The sequence below is a fragment of the Neopsephotus bourkii genome, unplaced genomic scaffold, assembly GCF_033783945.1.
Source record: "Neopsephotus bourkii isolate Nb327-2 ecotype Australia unplaced genomic scaffold, CSIRO-AGI_Nbou_v1 NB_804, whole genome shotgun sequence".
Taxonomy (NCBI): Eukaryota; Metazoa; Chordata; class Aves; order Psittaciformes; family Psittacidae; genus Neopsephotus; species Neopsephotus bourkii.
This window is the reverse complement of record NW_026901300.1, coordinates 527,966-540,828: the sequence shown is the minus strand read 5'-3', so window position 1 is coordinate 540,828 and position 12,863 is coordinate 527,966. Positions and strand designations below refer to the sequence as shown.

Here is a 12,863-nt window from a genome sequence, read left to right as displayed (position 1 = left end):
GATGAAAACAAATGAAAAGCCTCTCTCCTTCATGTTTCAAGTGCCAAATTATGCTTGACATTTCAATTTCCCCAAGGCGTGCTTCTGTAAAATCGTCTTGAACTCTCTCCTCAAAGTGTTAAAGCTTCCATCAGCTCCTCCAGTGGCATCAAACAGGTCTGATTCAGTTGTGTCTCGGGTGTGAAATGTAATCATTGTTACAGCACTGCACAACTGGCATTCAGAAGCAGCACCCAACATCTCCAGTGTTTTCATGGATGGGCTCCACAATCTGCTTTACAACAGGGCACGATGCAAATGCCATTCGCAGCTGCTCAGGTGGGAGATGATCGGGTCCGGTGACGTGTGTGTGGCTCATTTTGTACCATTTCTGGGAATTTGGGATGTTTACCACTTGTGTGGCTTGTTTCACATGAGGAACTCCATGTTATGTCTCTATAGCCAGAAGGTCTCAAGTCCTTTAGAGATCTGAGGGGGAAATCTGTAGCCACTAAAATTCTCATTAGTTCTCAGTGTTCCAGCATATTTAGGAAGTTTGAAAGCCTGAGTATTTGAAGTGTTTTGACCATGTCCCCAGTGAAAAAGAACAAGAGTAGAGAAATGGCAGAAACGCTGTGTTTTTCCCAATCTGTTCTATTGATGTGTTTTGTTTTTCTTTAGCTTGTTTTCTTCTAAAGGTCAGTGAAATTTTCAGTTGCATAAATTTCATTGACTTTCCTCATTGCAGACAGGCTTTTGAGGGAGATGCTGAGCTTACGTGCACTGCCTGTGCCAAACAGAAGAAAGCCTCCTCCCGTGTGAGTGGGAAGAATGGTGACCCAGCTTTTGAGAGACCTCGCTTGAATTGCATTCTTTGAGAAATATACCCTTGGGCTGTGGTTGCTGAGCACTTGAGAAGGCCTGTGATTGATGACATGGTCATTACGAAAATGATTAAGAGCAGCCAGGATTTGCATTTACCACCTTGGCCTTTTCCAGTGTCTGCTAAACTGTGGTCTCGAGACCACCACTGATGCACACAACGTGACTGTGTGTGTGTGGAGGGGGGAATGGGGGAGCTGTGATTAATTTGGCTGGCAACATGATGCTGGCTCTCTTCTTTGATTGCAGCTGATGAATAGTATTTTAAAAGCTAAGAATACATTAAACACTTTGCTATAGCTCCTATACAGTCTGAGGGCCAGAACCGCAGCTGTGCTCGGTTTACAATGGGTGCAGCTGAAGAAAGAAGAGGAAGGAAGAGGCTGCTTTTAGCTTAACTCGAGCTATAGATTCTGCTTATCTTGAGAAGTGGCTGGGGGCACAGGCTTTGGTGGTGGGAGTAGGGTTAGGGGTTGCTGGTGGGGGTTTGGGCAGGAACAGGAGTAGCATCCACCAGTTTTGTCTGCTCCATAGAGTTAAAATATCAAGCTGTTGCATGAGCAAGGGATTTATGTTCCCTGCCTTCCCTCCATTGCTGTTGCCCCTGTGTCTAGGTCTTTTCTGTCCTTGCAGAGTTGAAGCTCCTGCCATGCCTGTGAACATTCACCCCCCATGTCATGGGAGGATGTCACTGTGGTCCTCAGGAGGTGCCAGCCCCTCACATTTGTTTGTGTGCTCCCTGTTTCTGACACAGCAGGCACCCCTCCGGGTTGATCACCGTGCGGATTTCCCTCTGCAGGGATCCTCTGGGACCTCACCATTACCCTGATCTCTCTTTGTACAATACAGCAGCTCTTATCTAACACCTATTTTTCAGTTCTTCATTGTGCTGGTTGTTAATAACAATTAAAACTTTCATTGCAGAATCCCTCACCCAGTGTTTGTGCCAGGACTTTCATCGCAATAGCCCTGCTTTGATGGCAACCATTGAAGGAGATAAAAATGACAGCTTTGGAGCAGTATCTTCATGGAGCATGATGACTCTTGACAGCAGGAGACACATTCACCTCCTGAAGGCTACGGAGCACCTGTGCCTGAACAGCAGACAAGGTACCAAATAACCCTATTTTCCCTCCTAATCAGGGTAAGCAAGAGAACTGCCTGCCAGGGCCTCACAGGAAGGGTGAGCAAGGGTGATAAGGGATCATAGGCAAGAGAGACTCCACCATCATGGCAGTTCTTCACTGATGCCACTGTCCGCTGGTTGCCAGCCAAGTCCCAAACTGTGCCCCGTGCTTTTATTATATGCTTCCATAATAAAATTATTCTATTATATGCTTCCATAATAAAATCAGAGGAAGATTTGGGTGTGTTTCCCACAATGTGGGAGATAAAGAATTCGCCTCTTGCAGAAAAGCATGGGATATTGCTTCTACAGTTTCCCACCTATCTGCTCTCCATTACTTGTTAGCTTCCATATACTTTGCTCTCTCCAGCCATCCCTCCTGCCCCCCAAAGGTTACTCTAGACAGGTTGGCTTGGCACAGGGCAGCCATGACAAATCTTTAAACTGTAATGATGAATGAGACTCCATTGCCCAGTCCTTCTGGAAAGAGATTTTAATGTGGATTAAAATAAAAGAGGTTTGATGGATGCTGGAAATGTCTCCCTTTGGCTGTTAAGAAAAAAATCTGAATGCCTGTAATATTTCTGCCGAGAATTACAATAATTGGTATTTAAATAGTATTCTGAGCAGAGCTGCAATTGCCTCAGAAAGCCAACCCCAGGAGCAAGATCTCTTGTCTTTAAGAGCTCAGCCAGGCTTGGGAACTTAAAAAGAAACTCGAATTATTGGGAATTTAAAACATGCCCTTGCTTTGGCTTGAATGCAACATCAAAGCAGGAGCCTGTATGTTCCTGAAAAAATGCTTCTTTCCCTCCCAGCTGCTAAATGCTGTTTCTCTGCTGATTTTATTAGCACCACTATCACCGCATCACCTCCATCCACAAACACCTTTTCAGTGTGCTCACAGGAAGGAGTCAATTTTGCCCTCTCAGGGGGAGAATTACCCACAACCCAAATAACTAGTGCCAGGAGCTAGAGAAAGCTGGTAGTTTGACAGTCAGCTCTATTTCCCTTTGGAAACACTAGGCGCATTGATGCTCTGTATTGAGAGGGCCTCTTAAATCAAAGGATATGTTAAATCCATCACCTAACTTGTGATTACACTGGATTCCATTGCTATGGTGCTCTTGTATTCAAGAGCCACTGGCCAGATTCTGTCTCACTTCCCCAGGACCCAGTGGTTTCAGATGGACACTCTGTTCTCCACTACCTCCTGCTCTCCTCTGGACTTCAGTGCTCAGGAAAGTCACTGCACTCCTGTGATCTCTACCCAAGAAGGGCTGAATCACTGATTCATAGTAAGTTGCACAAAACTCATTTTATAATGACAGGGTTTCTTTGAGGCAAGCTCTACTATCTTTGTATGTGTAAGATACTGCTGCTCTTTCCTGCTTCTTGCCAAATCCAACATCTTTTATTTGCTTGCCATCCCACATAGTACTTGAGTCTCTGCAAATCAAACCTCTTAGAGTACTGCTCTATAATCATTCAGCTTTCCTAGCATGCATTCATGACCCCAGCAGATGGCTTCACTAATGGACACACACTGGTGCCAAATGCTATCAAAAAGCTCTGTTTCAGGTAAGCTGGGAGCTCTAATGGTGTTATTTTTAAGTTTCAGACCAGCCCAGCTCACTGGCCTCACACAGAATGTTTTTAATTTCTTTCACTTTCTACCAAAGCCTCAATTACTTGTACAGCATTTGAGAATTAACAGGACTAGGTAGGTCTGTGAGTGTCACACAGCACGTAACAGTGTGACATAGCCAAACTAGTGGGGATGAACCAGTACAGCACAGCTGAGAGCTTTCACACTCTGCCCAAATGCTGGACCAGCACTTCTGGTAGCAGAGCTAAAACGTGTGTGTGTGCAGCACTGGATGTGGTATATAGACATAGCTGACATTTCTAATGTCAGCAATAACTACTGTGAAATGTCTCCTTTTGCTCTGAAATTGTTAGAGTTTCATGTGCCAGCAGCAGCTCTAGTCCCCAGCTGAGATTAGAAGTCCATTAAGTGCTTGAAATTGTGGGGAATGCATAGTATGAGGATGTGCACTCCTGACCAGCTCTTTATTGCTGATTGCCTAGCTAATCCAGTTAACCTTGTCCCACTCAGGTATCCATCCACCCATAGGTACCCACCTATATAGACAGATCTCTCCAGCAAGGTGCTGCTCAGGGTGGTAGATGCTTGAGCTACTCCAATCTTCGGATTGTATTTGCATCCTCTGATTTTCAAGAGCTTTTTAAAGTGAGAGGGAAAGTGCTTAACCTCATAGAGCTGCTACAAGCTGAATTTATAGATTAAACGTAGGCATTGCAAGTTAAAATCGTTACTACTCCAAATGGGAAATAATTCTACTAAAAACAGTGAAAATTACCAAGTCAGGGAAGCAGTTAGTTGTCTAACATTTCCTCTCTAAGGAAATAAAGAAATAAACCATTGTTCTCCTGTGACATCTGTTGCTTTTTTTCCCCCAGTGTAATTCTAGTGATTCCTGCAGCGTTATTTCTGGGAGTGAAAAAGTGGAAATGCTCTGTTCATCTTGAAGTGGCTTGTATAAACTCAGACTTGAGTCAAGTGAACATACACAAGGGAAAAAATGAATTGGGTCAGATAAATCGTCCTGAAGAGGAAATGTCAATGAAGAGGTTTGTGAAAGTAGGAGCACAATGGAGATACTTCAGTTTCTATCTGAGTAGTAAATCAACTGCAGCCAGTGATTGCCAGTGGCGAGATAAGTTAGTTACTGCTTATTGAAGGTTAAAGAGAAACCCTTCCTGGAAGTGTTCAGCATCTCAAGTGGAGGTGATGAGAGCATGGCAACCAGTCTGTACTTAAAATCATAAGTAGATCTCTCCTCAGATCTTAAAGAGTATTTCACTGTGCACAGTCAGGGGATTGGTTGATCCACATGTGATTGAGATCCCTCATTCACACTTAGGGATAATGTATTTGCATGTTAATGAGATTCCCAATTCTGGTTCTTAATAACTAAAAATACCATCTTTTTACGTTTTTGGTAGTCCTCAGGGTGCTGAGTCTCTGAAGCTACAGTAACATCTCATGCTCTGGTGGTTGTGGGCTTTTATTAACTCGGATGTCTCCCATCTTTTGTGTAGACCACCCTTGACACCAGGACATGAAGCAAACAAAGGCAGAAGCCCCACTGCCACCAGCCACATGTTTTTTGCAGAGTGCATTGCCCAGCCCCAGAGCCATAAGCCGTGACCATAAGAAGCTTCAGATGCTGGCAGAGCAGCAGGGATCATTACAACTGAATAGAGCCATATACAAAGGTGGAAAGATCCTCTTAGCACTCATTAATTGTAATTTTCAGGATTAACGCAAAAGATCTGGCAGCTTGACAGAAGAGAGTTTTACCACTGCGGCTGGCTGGAGCTGAGGGAAGGGTCACTACCTTCCCCCATCCCTCCAGCCACAGGTAAAGAGAAAGGCAGAAGTAACTAGACAGGGAACAGGGATATAAAGCACCTGATAGGCCAGAAGATGTATTTTACACAAGGTAGTGTAAATATTCATGTGATTTATTACAGTAGCAGACTTCCATTGATAACCATATTGAATTGAGAGTTATTTAGAAGCTGAGGGGATCAATACAGCAGGTGGGAGCCAAAGCCTCTGAAAGCAACTGAAGTAGAAGTGTATTTTGCAGTGCCTCACTTCTTTGTGAAGTCCTTTAGCTGTCCCTTAAGCCTCAGAGTGAACTTCACCATATAAATATGTATGTGTAAGTATGTAGAGTTTACTGATGTAGCAGTGGACATCCTTCCAAAGGCCTGGGCCAAGGTTGTGCAGTGAGCTTGACTTCTGACAGGCTGTTGGGCAGTTTAATTTCTTTTAGGGAATCCTTCATTTCCCTGGGCAGATTATTCCCATGGCTGATTGTTCATATTGTGGAATATTTTCCTCTTGAGTCCAGCCAGAATCTCCCCAGGGATAATGTGCCCAGCACTGCTTGTCTTTTCCATGTGGCTCCTTGCAAAAAGGAAGTCTCCATCTTCCTTGTAGCCACCCTTAAAATACCAGAACATGGTGACAAGGTCTCCCCGAGCCTTATTTTCCCAAGCGTGAACAAACACAGCTCTCTCAGCCTTTCCTCATGTGGCTTCTCAGTCCTTGGATCATCCTTGTGGCCCTTCTCTGGACCCTCTCCAGCCTGTCCACATCTCTTTTGCATGGCAGTGACCAAACCTGGACACAGAATTCCAGGGGTGGATAAACCAGGTTGTTCTGCAGTACATCAGAAACTTCTCACCACTGTCTAACCACTGTTGGTCTTGTGTGTTTCTAAGTATTGGTTTTTACTCCCTATCACTTTCTATTACATTTCTTCCTTCAGAATAAAAATAACTCAAATATCCCTAATCTTTTTAGCATGGAATTTTAAGATTTTAATGGGCTTGTTTTAATTTGCACATTTTCTTGTTAATAATGAAATCAGTTTAACGAGAGTTAAACCAAAAAGCCTGTAATGGTAATTCAAAACATAAAACTCTAGTGCATTTCTGTAAGAATTCCCTGTTAATATTCTTAAGGCTTTTTAATGGGCACTTTAAGTAGGCATTGGTATTAGCAGAAACAGCACACAAATTAAAATTAGGCTCTTGGTGACTATTTTAAAATGAATATTCACAGACTTTTCGGCATGAAATTAGATCTAGTTACATTTGATGCTGCTGCTATGTTTTAAGGAAGTATACTGAAGAAAAGATAGTGTTGCCTGTGAACTTATTGCTGATAGTTAATTTAATTTATTGCAACCCATTGAAGGTAACAATCAGATTTTATATAGCATAGCCCAGGAGCCTGTGTCAGGCTTTAAATCTATGGAGATGGAGCCTGAGTTAAATGATGGAATTAGGAATGAGGACTTCCAGCTCTGGCTGGGATTCTCATTTCACTTGGATAGATTATAAACCTGCCATGCTTGCTCTGCTTGTCGTGCTGCTCAGAAGTGGGAAATCTGCCTTTCAGGGTGAGTGGGAAATTGTGTTCTTCCTTCACAAATCCTTGCTGGTCTTTGCTGAATTCTTTCCCTATTCTCCTTTTCTTCTTCTGAATATACAGAGCTAAACTCAGCATTATAAAATCCAGATTATTGTCCCCAAGTAGCATGGCAACAAAGCATGCACTTACATTTAAACACATACAAATCCACTGAAGGTCCACGGGATTGAAGCATATGGTATAAATTAAGCAAAAGGTAAAACCTGAAGCAGTAGCTTTAGGAACACACTTTTGGGCTGAGCTGATGAAGTGAGAAGGAAACATCCCTACCTACCCACCCTATGAAGATATGTCTGTAACCTGCTTTGTGTTGCTATTGTTGTGGGGTGGTCAGATTCAAAATCTGCCCTAGTTTTTCTGGTTTATTCTTGCAATAACACCTTGTGCCTGCCTCCAGGTTCCTGGAATCAGACAGCGCTTTCCATGATATATCTTGGAGCTCTTAAAACAAAAAGCAGAGTGTCATCTTCCTGCTGATGAACACCACAAGGACCTGTCATTCCCCTGATGTAGTACAGCGTGAGAATGGTCTCCCTTCAAAATTCATCACTGGGGCAATGGCATTTTGAGTTATATGGTGCCAGGATGGCAAGTATTTGAGCCGTTCACAAATGGAGACAAGACAGGGTCAAAGCACACACTTAGTTTTCACGTGGGCAGCTGGACCGTCTGAAGTGATAAAAATTGGGTTAAAGTCATTGTCATTTAGAGGGCAGTGATGAAGTGATGCTGGATTCAAGCACTTCAGTGGTCTGGGTTCCTAATTCCCATTCACAGAAGTCACCATCAGATGCTGGTGGTTGAGGACAGCACAGGATGTGTGTGCAGCCCCACGGTGCTGTAGCACAAGTGTGCTGGAGGGTCAAAACCAAGATGAAGGCAGTTGAGTCCCTGTACAAATGCTATTGTCTGTTTTACTTACTGTTACCCTTAGGAGCCTGCTGCTTGCACCTCTCCCTTGCTTGTGCATGAGGAATGTGCTGCCTGTGCTGCGCATTCCCAGTATTATTAAAAAACAAATGGTGAATATACTTGCTCTGTAAGGCCTTAGCTTCAAAAATGCTGTATCCCCTGGCTCCCCTCACTGCTGTGAGCGGGCTCACTGGTGCCTGTAACACTGCCTGTAACAGCAGCAGTATTCAGTGCTTAAATATTTGCAGGCTCACTGTCTGAACTGGCATTCTTTGCCAAAACTATCTGGGCTCCATGAAAAACTCGTGGAATAAACATGAAAATGCAGGGCCAGCTTTGTAGCTAGGACGAGTTAGTGTGGTTCTGTGGCAGCTAAATTGAGGATCTGCTCCTCCTTGGTGTCTGAATTAGATATGCAAGGAAAAGGAACAATGCCAGCAACTGTGTACACAGTGCCATGATGAATTGGCGCGTCTTCTGATTTATTGTTTTGATTTTGCTGTTTGCTGCTGCTGGGAAATTATGCAAATTCTTCTTGTACAGGAAAAGAATACTGATAATTAAGAAATGTGCAGCTTGGATTTAAGATAATCTCATAAATCCACACTAGTGTCCTCACAGAGCAGCACGTTAATAGCTCTGGTAACTGCTGTCTGACAACCAGGACTTCTCAGCCCTCCAAGAGGTCACTTGGCACATCTCTCACTGAACACTGTAGGTGGGAATGAGGCGCTTGCATGAGGAGAACAAGTGAGCAGAAAAAGGGCAGGACTACAAGGCAAAAGGACCTGGCCACCTTTGAGGCCAAGTTCTGCAGGTCTACTTAAACAACTTTGTCCATTTAGGGGAAGAGAAGGTTAAGCACCTTTGGTAATGTGCCGGCTCAGAGCAGAGATGTCACTTTGTTGTTTAGGGGGGAACAGGCACTGACTGGCAGGAATGGCAAACAGACCTTCTCTGCAGGTAACCTCCTTAAAGGTCAGAAAAGATCACAGCCTTTGGAGGTTAAGCCATTTCTAGCTATGGCTCAGGCCTACTGCGATAAATCACAATCATTTCTGGAAGGTTTTGGCTGTGCAGTGAAGGTATCTGTGCCCTGGGGGTGCAAGACAGTGAACTTGTAAGTATTTTAGGCCGTCTTCTACTCTTGTGCAAGTGATGCACAGAGCTGCCTCAGAGGGGCAAGTGCCAGCCCAGATAGACAGTATCGCTAGGAGAAAAATGCTTCCCTGTCCAGAGGGCTCCTCAGCTGGAGTTCTTGCTGCAGTATCCCATGTGTGTGCAAAGTTCCTCAGTCTTTCCCACACTGGGTGTTAAATTGAGTTTGTGGTCCACAGAGAACCATGGGCAGTACGGACTTCAACTTTAACACGAGTTGATTGAGTCTCAAAGCTGTTACTGTGATTTCCAGGTATTGCAATTTCTACCCAAGGGATGGAAAAAACATCATAAATCATTTGTTATGTGGAGTAAAAGAAAGGAGTTTTACTAATCAGGCCTCAGGACCAGCATTCTGAGGGTTTATGGTTGAGGTCAAATGGCCAGTGAAATTCCTCCTCCATGCACTGTGCTGCCAGAAGAGCCCAGCCATGCTGGTCTGCAGGGCTTTTGAAAACCCAACTGTTAATGCCAGTTGAAAATCTAGCCCTAGTTATGGAAATGGAGTAGGTCAAAGCTTAGGCCCAGATATAATGAGCACAAGGGTAAGATGGGTAGGTTATTTTCAACTACAGCAGACAACCTTATCTGCGTAGCCTCTGTACAATTGAAATCTGCAAGAATCTCAACCAGGGAGTCACATTAGCAGAACGAATATTAACCTGGGAGCCTCCACAAAAGAAACTTTACCTTGACTTTCTGATATATATATATATATGTATTTGACTTGATACAGTACTGTCACTGAGCAATTTAATTCTCTTCTGGGCACAATTGTCAACCTGGTTTCCAGAAGGGACACAAGCCGCAGGATTTATTTTATTCCATTTAAGTAACTATGACCAGTTGTCATAAATTGAGGAGCTGAAATTGCCCGTTCCCTAAGGCTCTCTAACAAATGAGATCAGAAGTCCAATGAATACATGTCTTGCAAAGCTTTTCAGTTCAATTACATATACCCATGTGCAACTGGTAACACCACACTCAGTTCAAATAGTATCTTTGCAGGTGTGAAAGACTGCAAATTGAAGTCTACTTCACATCAGTATCCAACATGTTACTGGAAAGATTAAAAGGAATATTTTCAAGGGACAAAGGATGAACAATTAATGAGCCCTGGAGTGACTCTGAAACAGGTAGCAAAGAAAAACAACTGTAAAAGGAGAAACCATCAGAAGTGAGCAGTTTGGTGCCAAGTTTCCGAGGAGATTAGTGGAGAGTTTCAGTAGATCCATTAGTGTTTGCAAAGTACTTGTGGAGTGGATCAATGAGCATCATAGAAACTCCCAGGAGGAAGTGAATTAAAAGCTTTTGCTTTTGCTTTTTTTACAGTGGGAAGCAAATAAAGCAGAGCTCACACACTGGCTGATGAGACTAAGGCAAGGCATTGTATGGACATCTGCTCAAGTGAGGGCTCAGGTCTGTCCCTGCCTGAGTTAGGGCAAGGTCAGGTGGAAAAATATGTGGCCATGATAAAACATTGTGATGACAGCCAGCAGAGGACAAATCCGTGTTTTCTAAGTGACTTTAAGTCCATCTAGTTTGAGCTTTGGGTTTTTGATTTTAGATTCTGAGCATTTGGTGGGGGATGGCTATTTGTACATGGGCAATAAGCTCTGGAACTTGGTTTTAGTGGGAGCAATAAGAAGGTACTAAAATCCTGAGAGCCACCTTAAAAAGGCAGCACCAGATCTCCAAATGATTACGCCAGCACAGCACCACTGAAGCTTCCCAAGTGCTATTGATTTACACCAGTTGAACATCTGGCCCATATGCTTTGTATTATTAAATACTTCTGCGATTATTATGTGAACAATTAAGATTCATGGAAATGAAAAAGCAGGCTATGAATTGAGCCTTCACTGCAGTGCAGAAGGAGGAGTTGCTCAGGGAATGTGCTGCCTTTTACTGTAGCTCTGCAGTTTGTCTCTTGTTTTTCTAGAAGCCAGAAAGTGAATGGGACCCCAGGAGATTTTCCAGGCCATCTTTCTGCAGGGAAGGGTCAGCTTCAGCCCTGTCATATTTCATAGAATCCCAGACTAGTTTCGGTTGGAAAGGACCTTAAAATTCATCCAGTTCCAACCCCATGCCACAGGCAGGGACACCTTCCATTAGACCAGATTGCTCCAAGCCCCATCCAACCTGGCCTTGTACACATATTTGCTCAATATGTTCTTAAAACTCCAACATGTGGGACCCCACAGCATATCCCAGCACTCATGTACTGGTGCTGGGGTACTGCAAGAATCTTTTCCTCTATCCAACCTACCTCTGTCCCTGGCTGCTCCTGAGCTCTCCAACCTCTTGTCCTGTCCACCACTGCCATAAAGAAGAGCACAGTCCATTCCCTTGGCTGGCAGCCCTTCTTTGTATGCAAAGTTTGTTATTTTGTTTGTCTCTTCCGTGAAATGTAATGTTGTAATGTTCAGTCTGGTCAATCGTGTTGGAATTCAGTGCTGAGAAAGTCCAGACAAGCCCGAGTAAATGTTAACACTGCAAATTCTTTATTACTGTTTTTTCCTTAGGCCTGATTCCCTTTCATGGTTTCCTGCTGAAGTACAGAAGTACATCCAGCTATAAGAGAAAAAGATCCATCTTTCAGCATCAGGAGATTAAAGGGCTAGAGTGAGATAACATTTTGCAAACCTGAAACGATTTGAAAATCCCTTTCCTGCTATTTCTGGAAAAAAGTCAATGGCAGGGCAAGATTATCTTCATTAATAGTGTGAGAATGAGTGTTGGCTGCAAGTTTTGTTTAACCTGAAAAGCAGCATTCAGCAGCTGCATTTCCACAGCTAAAATAATACCCAGAGAATCCAAAAACCTTTGCCACACAGAAAATCATCCTCTGGTTGTGTGTAATGGAGCTCAGCAGAGTAATGTGCAGGAGAGAAGGGTAACCTTTGAACATCTCCTCAATCCCCCGGGACTGGCGCGTTGCTGATTAACAGATGCTTGGTGACTTGAAGTTCCCAAAGTTAAAGCTTTGCCTGCATTGCACAAGTCACTGGTTTTATTGAGGGCTTGGGAGAGACATTTTTTGGCTTTTATCCTACTTTTCAGTCGCGGAATGATGTGACTGCTCTGAAGTGAATGCAACTGTTTGTCAAAGTGGAAGCAGCGTTGTGGGAACTGCTCTGCAGGGCCTGACCCACAGCATCCTGCCACTGATGAGGACCATGGGCACCTTCTTCAGGAGGTGTTTTAGAGGCTCAACTCAGCAGCAGGCAGCATGAGCTAATAATGCCCTTTGAAAACACCTCACTCCCTGTAGATATTCTGCATGTCTGGACAGAAGGGCTGTTAGTTCGGGTTTTGTTTTTACTGTTTGCATCCAGGCTTCAGTTTCTGTACAGAGCTATGGAGGAGCTATTACAAACCCTGCCTCCTCTGCAGCCTCATGTCAAGTAAGGCAAGAAGGGCATTGCCTTTGAAATAAGAGGTCTCCCTGTGTTTGAAAAGCAGCTTGCCCAAGCAGCTCCAGTGTGGCACCATGATCCTAAACTGACTGTAGCCTAAGCTGACTGCAGCAAAGTCTGTGTTGCCTACCCACCAGACACTATTCTTCAATTCCCTGACCAGTATAAACCCTTGTCAGGCCATGGACTCAGTGCAAACATCAATTGCTTTGTCCTCATTAAAATTTCAAGTAGTATTGGCTCAAGTGGAAAACATACATTTCTATGCTAAGGACAAGGCTACAGGAACCTGAACCAAAGTAATGTGGTTCAGTGGGAAAATTAGAAAAAGACCCAGAAACTGCTGGGGTCA

The 12,863-nt window shown here is 43.8% G+C and overlaps 2 long non-coding RNA genes across 2 annotated transcripts; both read left to right on the top strand.

Moving 5' to 3' along the window:
* Positions 1-496: 496 nt before the first annotated feature.
* LOC133213380 (uncharacterized) lies at positions 497-3,415 on the top strand. Its single transcript, XR_009725798.1, has 3 exons — positions 497-797; positions 1,786-1,971; positions 3,159-3,415. It is a non-coding gene; the product is annotated as an uncharacterized LOC133213380 (long non-coding RNA).
* A 5,000-nt stretch (positions 3,416-8,415) lies between these two features.
* Positions 8,416-11,789, top strand: LOC133213378 (uncharacterized). The gene is made up of 3 exons (XR_009725797.1): positions 8,416-10,499; positions 11,035-11,093; positions 11,618-11,789. It is a non-coding gene; the product is annotated as an uncharacterized LOC133213378 (long non-coding RNA).
* Positions 11,790-12,863: the final 1,074 nt, after the last annotated feature.